The sequence below is a fragment of the Palaemon carinicauda genome, unplaced genomic scaffold (genome assembly GCF_036898095.1).
Source record: "Palaemon carinicauda isolate YSFRI2023 unplaced genomic scaffold, ASM3689809v2 scaffold691, whole genome shotgun sequence".
In the NCBI taxonomy this organism is placed as follows: domain Eukaryota; kingdom Metazoa; phylum Arthropoda; class Malacostraca; order Decapoda; family Palaemonidae; genus Palaemon; species Palaemon carinicauda.
Genome location: NW_027171973.1, coordinates 6541 through 16791, shown reverse-complemented (window position 1 = coordinate 16791; position 10251 = coordinate 6541). Strand labels below are relative to the sequence as shown.

General features: G+C 35.5%; 2 long non-coding RNA genes across 2 annotated transcripts; one reads left to right on the top strand and one right to left on the bottom strand.

Moving 5' to 3' along the window:
- Positions 1–2585: 2585 nt before the first annotated feature.
- LOC137637375 (uncharacterized) lies at positions 2586–4727 on the top strand. Its single transcript, XR_011043601.1, has 2 exons — positions 2586–3180; positions 3276–4727. It is a non-coding gene; the product is annotated as an uncharacterized lncRNA (long non-coding RNA).
- LOC137637374 (uncharacterized) lies at positions 4442–8498 on the bottom strand. The gene is made up of 2 exons (XR_011043600.1): positions 8430–8498; positions 4442–6495 (listed from the first exon to the last, which is right to left on the bottom strand). It is a non-coding gene; the product is annotated as an uncharacterized lncRNA (long non-coding RNA).
- Between the last annotated feature and the right edge of the window lie 1753 nt (positions 8499–10251).

The following is a 10251-nucleotide window of genomic DNA, read 5'->3' as shown; positions in this document are numbered from 1 at the left end:
ACCAGAGAGAAGGATCCAATGTAGTACTGTCTGGCCAGTCAAAGGACCCCATTCTCATGGTAGTATCTCAACGGGTGGCTGGTGCCCTGGACAACCTACTACCTATGGACACTTTTTCATAAAGTTTCAATAGATAGTTTTTCACAAGGTCTCAATAAAGCCAGATTGGGGTTTTCAATAGATTTCATTAAACAGAGGAGATTATTTTTATAGAGGTTTTGGTAGAATCTGAGGAAGATTTATTTCCTGTGATTTCAAAACAATCTCATGGAGATTGTATTCAAAAGAACCTTCTGGAGATCTTTCTTTCATAGAGTTTCAATAGAACCTGAGGAAGATCTTTCACAAGATTTTAGTAGGACGCAAAGGTCTTTCCTCACAATATTTCAATAGATCGTGATGGAGACTTTTCAAAGGCTTTTGATAGAACTTCAAGGAGATCTTTTCACAGATTTTGAACAGAACCTTATAGATTTTCATTCCATTGGGTTAATAAGAACCTGAGGGAGATCTTTCTTTTACGTGGTTTCACTAGAACCCGAGGAAGATTTTTCACAAGGTTTCTTTAGGTTAGGTTAGGTTAGGTTCTACGCCTGAAGAAGAATTTTGATGAAGATTTTTCGAAGGCTTTCAGTAGAAGATGGAGCTTTTTGTACTGTTTCTCAATAGAATTTAATGAAATTTTTAATATTTCCAATAGAAGCTGATTGAAGTGTCCTCATAATTATGTCTTCAGGAAAACCTAGGGAAGATTTTTTTCCACAGTTCTTCCATAGAACTTGACATAGATATTTCTTCTCGGGATTTCAATAGATGCTGACGCAGACTTCTTCACAATGTTTAAAGCCCTGTCCACACGATCGAGCATGCCCGACGGGCAAACAGTGATATCAGACCACAATAGTTAGTGAAAATGAGGGTTGATGACGTCAGTAGCGGGAAAACTAATGGCAGGGATCTGGCAACACTGTATGATGCCAGATCTGTCTGTGGTTTTCCCACTTCTGACGTCATTAACCCTCATTCTTACTAACTATTGTGGCCTGGTATCACTGTTTGCCCGTCGGGCATGCTCGATAGTGTGGACAGGGCTTAAATAGAACCTCATTAAGATTTTTATCACAATGTTTTGGTAGAACTATATGGAGACTTTTCCACACGCTTTCAATAGAAGAATATTTTTCTTTTATAGCGTTTCAACACAACCTGGTATAGATTTATTCCACAGGGTTTCAGTAGAATTTAATGGATACTCTTCACGTAATTTCAGTAGACATTGTGGAAAATCTTTCCAACAAGTTTTCAGTAAAACCTGTGGGGAATATTTTTCCACAGGGTTTCAGTAAATCATCGTGGAGAATTTATCAGTGTTTCAATGGAAACTAATGAAAATTTCAACAGGTTTTTTATAAAACCTGATGGGTTTTTTACCTATGGAAACTAATGAAAATTTTAACAGGTTTTTTATAAAACCTGGTGGGTTTTTATCCTACGGAAACTAATGAAATTTTTAACAGGTTTTGATAAAACCTGATGGGTTTTTTCCTAGGGAACTAATGAAAATTTTAACAGGTTTTTTTATAAAACCAGATGGATTTAAATAGAACCATATGGAGATATTTTTACATTCTCAGTAGAACATGGAGATTTTTTCTCTTACGGTTTCAACACAACAGAATGAATGTTAGTTTCACGGGGTTTCAAATAGAACCTGATGAAAAAAAAATGAACATGGCTTCAGTGAAACCTGAAAACTAATAGATAAAACAGCTCTACTAGAAAATAATGAATGAGTTGTAAATGAAAGAAGGTATTATATATGAAAATGTGGATTCATTCTCAGTTTCAAAATGAAGAAAATGCTTTAATGATTAAATAATTAAAAAGGTGTCAAAAACCACAAGGAATATTTATCACAAGTTTCTAGTGAAACATGAGACTTATTCTCAATAAATTAGTAGATCCTGGGGGTGAATTTTTCTACAGGATTTCATTAGAACCTGTTGAAGGTTTTTTTTTTCCTCACAGGAGTCTAGTAAAACCTGGGGGTAATTTTTTCTTATTGTTTCAATAGATCCTGATAGTATATTTTTCGTGACTTTTCATCAAAATTTGAAAAATATTTTTTCACAGTGTATAATAGAACTTAATTGAGATATTTTCACAGGATATCAGCAGAGCTCGAGGGACACTTAGGATATCAGCAGAGCTCGAGGGACACTTAGGATATCAGCAGAGCTCGAGGGAGAGGGACTCTTAGGATATCAGCAGAGCTCGAGGGACTCTTAGGATATCAGCAAAGCTCGAGGGACACTTAGTATATCAGCAGAGCTCGAGGGACACTTAGGATACTTAGGATATCAGCAGAGCTCGAAGGACACTTAGGATATCAGCAGAGCTCGAGGGAGAGGGACACTTAGAATATCAGCAGAACTCGAGGGACACTTAGAATATCAGCAGAGCTCGAGGGACACTTAGGGTATCAGCAGAGCTCAAAGGAAACTTATTTCATAAGGTCCTAAGTAGAAGCTGATGGGAACTTTTTAACAAGGATAATCAAATACATTTTAATAACATTGTTGGAAAGTATGATCTTTCCTCTTTATTGCTCACATTTCCCAGATACATATAAAACCAAATGGTGGATTCAGGTTTTACATTCACAATAAGCAAAGCATCATAGATTTTTACTAGATCGTAGCAACGAAAAATTGACTAAAAGCGATTATTGATGCGATTAGAATCCATGAAGGAACCAGTTGCAATATTGCAAGAACGTGTAAAAGACAAGAACGTGAAAAAGACCTCATGGAAAAATAGAGAATAGATGAATGAATGAATAACTATTAAAGTAAAGATTTTTGAATGATTAAATGGGAATGAATAAAGTAATATATGATGTTTAGGAAGTTTATATTGATGGGGGAAATGATATGAAAAATATGCAATGATGAAAGGAAATGAAAGAACGAATATTTGTTTGTAAAGAAAAATGAATGAACAGAGTTTTGGATGAATGGGAAGTGAAGGACCTTAGGTTCGAATGGTATGAAAATGAATGAAAAAATGCTTGGATGATAGGGAAATGAATGAATGAATGAATTTGAAGGTAAGAAAACTAATTGTTGGAGAAAAATGGAGGAACAGAGGCTAGGACTGTAGGAAAATGAATGAACAAAGGTTTGGGTGGTATGAAAATTGGTGAACAGATGATTGGATGGTATGAAAATTGGTGAACAGATGATTAGATAGTATGAAAATAGAAATGAACAAAGGTTTGGATGGTATGAAAATTGGTGAACAGATGATTGGATAGTATGAAAATTGGTGAACAGATGATTGGATAGTATGAAAATTGGTGAACAGATGATTGGATAGTATGAAAATTGGTGAACAGATGATTGGATAGTATGAAAATTGGTGAACAGATGATTGGATGATATGAAAATTGGTGAACAGATGATTGGATGGTATGAAAATTGGTGAACAGATGATTGGATGGTATGAAAATTGGTGAACAGATGATTGGATGGTATGTAAATTGGTGAACAGATGATTGGATGGTATGAAAATTGGTGAACAGATGATTGGATAGTATGAAAATTGGTGAACAGATGATTGGATGATAGGAAAATGAATGAACACTGTTTTGAGTAGGAAAATGAATGAACATTGTTTTGAGTACGAAAATGAATGAACATAGCTTTGGGTAGGAAAATGAATGAACACTGTTTTGAGTAGGAAAATGAATGAACATAGCTTTGGGTAGGTTAATGAATGAACATAGCTTTGGGTAGGAAAATGAATGAACATTGTTTTGGATAGGAAAATGAATGAACATATCTTTGGGTAGGATAATGAATGAACATTGCTTTGGGTAGGATAATGAATGAACATAGCATTGGGTAGGAAAATGAATGAACATTGTTTTGGGTAGGAAAATGAATGAACATTGTTTCGGGTAAGAAAATGAATGAACATTGTTTTGAGTAGGATAATGAATGAACATTGTTTTGGGTAGGAAAATGAATGCACATAAGCTTAGATGGTAAAGAAATGAATGAACATAGGATTGGAGAGTAGCAAAATAAATGAAAAGGCAAAGATGATATGAAAATGAAGGAACCATTAATAGCATGGGGGGAATGAATGAATAAAAGCGTGTATGAAAATGAAATGAATAAGATTTTTGATGTTATGGATATGAATAGGCAGGAAAAAAATGGTTAGGATGGTGAAGCAGTGAATGAACATATAAATGAATGACAGTTTGGGATGACAATGAAATGAATAAACAGATGATAGAATGACATGGAAATAGAACAAATGTAGGATGATGAGGGAATGATAAAAATAGAAGGTTGATTTATTGGGAGAGAATTTATTGAATAAAATGTATGGACTTACATGAAGGTAAAATTAATGATCAATGAATTATTAGAAGGATGAAGGATGCAATGAATGAAACGTAAAGAAAATAATGATGATGGAAAATGAAGGGCATGAATGAACAGCCTATTGGAAAGTTCAAGCTGTGGATGATCAGGATAATAGGAAATAGGATTGCTTAAGACCAACATTGGAAAAGTTAGGATGTAGAAGGATAATGGGGAAAGTATAAAGTGGATGATCTTGAAATTGTGAAAACTGAGGATGTGGATAAGCAATTGAGATTAAGAAACTGGATGATGAAAACGTTGGAAAGAAAATTATTTGATTAATAAGATGAATAAGAAAACTGATGGTATAGATGAATTATAAAGAGAACGTATGAGTAATTACTGATAATGAAAAATTAAAAAAACATGAATGTGGTAGATTACTAAAACTAGGAACTAGAGATAAGAAAAGAATGAGTGGCTGAATACAGTTTTGAATGATCGGAATGTAAGTAGGAATGCTAATGAATAATGTTTTTGAAATAAAAAATGGAAATGTGAATAAAAAAAGGGATGAAGGTCTTGAACATTTAAGGGTATGGATAATTGGAAATTCTGTGGATTTTGGATTGGAATAATCCACTAATAGGATTCAAAGGATAAGGATGCGATGAAATAGAGAAGAATCAAGTATAGGATGAATGAGACAAAGGAAAAACCAAAGAAACCCAGGAAAATAACGAATGGGAAAATCGAATCTGGAAAGATGAGGATGAACATGGAATGAGTTTATGAAATGGATGGAAAGATATCACATGGAATTATGAATTAATGAATTGGATGAAGTTGAAAGAGTACACATGAAAGTATGAAAGATAATGACATAATTGAATATGAAAACTAAGAGATAAAACAGCTATACTAGAAAATAATGAATGAGTTGGAAATGAAAGAAGGCATGATGTATGGACATGTGGATGCCTGAAGAAAATGCTTGAATGACTAATGAAGCAAAAAAACCCAGCAAAAGAAAATAGGGAAACAGGCTGAAATTTCCAGCACATGTATTTCATAAATGATATAAATGAACACTGAATCGCAATTAAAAAAAGATGCTGCCAATCATTACAAGAGGAAGATGCTCTCCTTCACAAGAGCAGCTCAAAAAGCATTGAAAGTCCACGAACATCTCGAAAAGAGCATTATCGTTACCTTCTTCCTTTTAGCTTTCTCGTAGTGACACACATTTCAGGGACGATGAGTCAGACGAGAGACTCACATTTGAGCGACTTCTCCAGTCTATACTCGCTTGTTTAGCCACGACTTGTATTGCAAGGTCGCAGTTGCCATGCCAGAGACAATCTAATCTGCAGAGATTTTTCGCCTGGATTTGCAACGTGCATCTTTATGGCTCACTGCTGAAGCACTACTCGTCTTGAGGAGATGGGCTAGTCGAAGGCGACGCTGTTGCCATTTCCTGGTCCTCGCGGATATGAATAGCGGGGTACTTGAAGCAGGCGGGTCATGCCAGTGATGCCCCATGAGTGGGGTGTGGGCACGCGTGGGCACTCAACAAGGCCACCACCATTTACCAACTGTCGTAACACTGCTGAGACACTAATGCAACGGTGGGAGCCTGCCAATTCTTTTTCTTACTCCTCTCTCTCTCGCTCTCACTCTCTCTCTCTCGTGGACTACAGTAGGGCTTAAAAGTACCTCTTCCCGAGGTACGACTCGCCCGACATGCTCCTCGAAGTCTGAGGTCGAAAAGAAAATTCAGTACAAGAACCATCATAAGTTCAGATCATCCGTTCGCTCAGAGACAGAACAATTCAGCGTCGAACATCTCCCCCAGAGCTGAGGATGACCCGAGATCGTGGAGGTCGATGAAGTTTCCCACGAGAGAGCAGGGCTCGGGTCGAGTGGAGAGGAGTTTAGCTCCCATGGTAAAGTGGCTGTCCTGGTCGCAAGAAGGACACAGACTACCGCAGCTCCGAGTCTCGCAGCATCCAGGGAACGTGGGGCAGACCAACATGGCGTTGCTCGCTGCGATGAAAACCATAGCGGCCACCAGGAGGACGAAGTAAGTGCGTGTGTTGGCCATCTTCAGATATACCTGGGGACATGATATTTCTTATTGTAAGGTACAAATGGTACGAAGCCTTTTCCAGAACTAGTTATTTTTATTACCATTTAAATGTTACATTGGATATTAGAAAGAAAGGAATTGTTTATTTTCTCAGTGAACTAAATAAAACAGCTGAAGACAAATAGTTGGTGATAATACATATACCTGGGGACATGATCTTTCTTATTGTAAGGTACAAATGGTACGAAGCCTTTTCCAGAACTAGTTATTTTTATTACCATTTAAATGTTACATTGGATATTAGAAAGAAAGGGGGCGTTTTTTCTCAATAACTAAATAAAACAACTGATTCTCATTGAACTAAATAAAACTGAAGACAAATAGTTGGTGATAATACATATACCTGGGGACATGATATTTCTTATTGCACGGTACAAATGGCACGAAGCCTTTTCCAGAGCTAGTTATTTTTATTACCAGTTAAATGTTACATTGGATATTAGAAAGAAAGGGGGCGTTTTTTCTCATTGAACTAAATAAAACTGAAGATAAATAGTTGTTGGCCATCTTCAGATATACCTGGGGACATGATATTTCTTATTGCACGGTACAAATGGCACGAAGCCTTTTCCAGAGCTAGTTATTTTTATTACCATTTAAATGTTACATTGGATATTAGAAAGAAAGATAGCGTTTTTTCTCATTGAACTAAATAAAACTGAAGATAAATAGTTGTTGGCCATCTTCAGATATACCTGGGGACATGATATTTCTTATTGTAAGGTACAAATGGCACGAAGCCCTTTCCAGAACTAGTTATTTTTATTACCATTTAAATGTTACATTGGATATTGGAAAGAAAGGGGGCGTTTTTTCTCATTGAACTAAATAAAACTGAAGACAAATAGTTGGTGATAATACATATACCTGGGGACATGATATTTCTTATTGCATGGTACAAATGGTACGAAGCCTTTTCCAGAACTAGTTATTTTTATTACCATTTAAATATTACATTGGATATTAGAAAGAAAGGGGGCGTTTTTTCTCATTGAACTAAATAAAACTGAAGACAAATAGTTGGTGATAATACATATACCTGGGGACATGATATTTCTTATTGCATGGTACAAATGGTACGAAGCCTTTTCCAGAACTAGTTATTTTTATTACCATTTAAATATTACATTGGATATTAGAAAGAAAGGGGGCGTTTTTTCTCATTGAACTAAATAAAACTGAAGACAAATAGTTGGTGATAATACATATACCTGGGGACATGATATTTCTTATTGCATGGTACAAATGGTACGAAGCCTTTTCCAGAGCTAGTTATTTTTATTACCATTTAAATATTACATTGGATATTAGAAAGAAAGGGGGCGTTTTTTCTCATTGAACTAAATAAAACTGAAGACAAATAGTTGGTGATAATACATATACCTGGGGACATGATATTTCTTATTGCATGGTACAAATGGTACGAAGCCTTTTCCAGAACTAGTTATTTTACTTACAATTCAAATGTCACATTGAATATAAAGAAATAGAAAGAGAGGAATCATTTTTTCTCAGTGAACTAAATAAAACAACTGAAGATTAATACTTATGAGGTGATAATACCTGGGAACATAATTTTTCTTATTGCATGGCACGAAGCCCTTTCCAGAACTAGTTATTTTTCTTACAATTCAAATGTCACATTGAATATAAAGAAATAGAAAGAGAGGAATCGTTTTTTCTCAGTGAACTAAATAAAACTGAAGAGAAATAGTTGGTGATAATACATATACCTGGGAACATAACATTTCTTATTGCATGGCACGAAGCCCTTTCCAGAACTAGTAATTTTCTATTGCCATTCAAATGGTAATTTGCAATATTTGAAAGAGAGGAATCGCTTTTTCCTCACTGAACTAAATCAAACTGAAGATAAATACGACAATACTCGCAAAACTTACCGTGAAAGGGCTCGACGGAAGAATCAAGACTTCGACTTAAGTCAGGCTAGAAGCGTGTGTGCGTATGTCGCCCCGACAAGACGGAATCACTTATATATGCGCGGATCAGATCGTTGCCAGACACTGCAACATCTTGTTCTTCCACTCGACTTCCTATTTGTTCCATTAATATATTCAAGAAGGATTTTTTTGGGGGGGTGAGGGGCAGCGAGGAACAGGCCTGGCCCAGCCAAGGTTAGAAGGAATCCAGACACGTCCCTCTCTTGACTTCACTTCCTCTCCTTGAACTTGCGGGATTTGATTCAGCTAAAGCAAGAAGTGTTTTTTTAAAGATTCATTCATTTAGAGGATGAATCATTCAATACCAATATATATGATTCATTCATTTAGAAGCTGAATCATTCACGCGTCTCTCTCTTGACTTCCTCTCCTTGAACTTGCGGGATTTGATTCAGCTAAAGCAAGAAGTGTTTTTTTTTATTCATTCATTTGGAGGATGAATCATTCAATACCAATATATATGATTCATTCATTTAGAAGCTGAATCATTCACGCGTCTCTCTCTTGACTTCCTCTCCTTGAACTTGCGGGATTTGATTCAGCTAAAGCAAGAAGTGTTTTTTTAAAGATTCATTCATTTAGAGGATGAATCATTCAATACCAATATATATGATTCATTCATTTAGAAGCTGAATCATTCACGCGTCTCTCTCTTGACTTCCTCTCCTTGAACTTGCGGGATTTGATTCAGCTAAAGCAAGAAGTGTTTTTTTAAAGATTCATTCATTTAGAGGATGAATCATTCAATACCAATATATATGATTCATTCATTTAGAAGCTGAATCATTCACGCGTCTCTCTCTTGACTTCCTCTCCTTGAACTTGCGGGATTTGATTCAGCTAAAGCAAGAAGTGTTTTTTTAAAGATTCATTCATTTAGAGGATGAATCATTCAATACCAATATATATGATTCATTCATTTAGAAGCTGAATCATTCACGCGTCTCTCTCTTGACTTCCTCTCCTTGAACTTGCGGGATTTGATTCAGCTAAAGCAAGAAGTGTTTTTTTTATTCATTCATTTGGAGGATGAATCATTCGATATCAATACATGATTCATTCATTTAGAAGCTGAATCATTCGATGCCAATACACCTTGAAAGCGTACACAGCTAAAGCAAGAAGTGGTTTTTTTAATTCATTCATTTAGAGGATGAATCATTCGATACCAATATATATGATTCATTCATTTAGAAGCTGAATCATTCAATACCAATATACCTTGAAAGGGTATATTTTCAGGATTTGATTCAGCTAAAGCAAGAAGTGTTTTTTTTTAATTCATTCATTTAGAGGATGAATCATTCAATACCAATATACATGATTCATTCATTTAGAAGCTGAATCATTCAATACCAATATACCTTGAAAGGGTATAATTTCCTTATTAGTTATTACTTCAGTTCTCTTGCTTGAGGGTACACTTGGGCACACTATTCTATCTCGTTTCTCTTCCTTTTCTTTTGTTAAAGTTTTCATAGTTAATACAGGAAATATTTTTCATATGTCATTATTCTTAAAATATATTATTTTACCTCGTTTCCTTACCTCACTGGGCTATTTTCCCTGTTGGGGCCCCTGGGCTTATAGCACCTTGCTTTTCCAACTAGGGTCGTAGCTTAGCAAGTAATAATAATAATATTTCTAATTAAATTATCATTTAGAGGAAATACTTATTTATGTCATTGTTCTTCAAATATATTATTTTACCTCATTTCCTTACCTCACTGGGCTATTTTCCCTCCTGGGGCCCCTGGGCTTA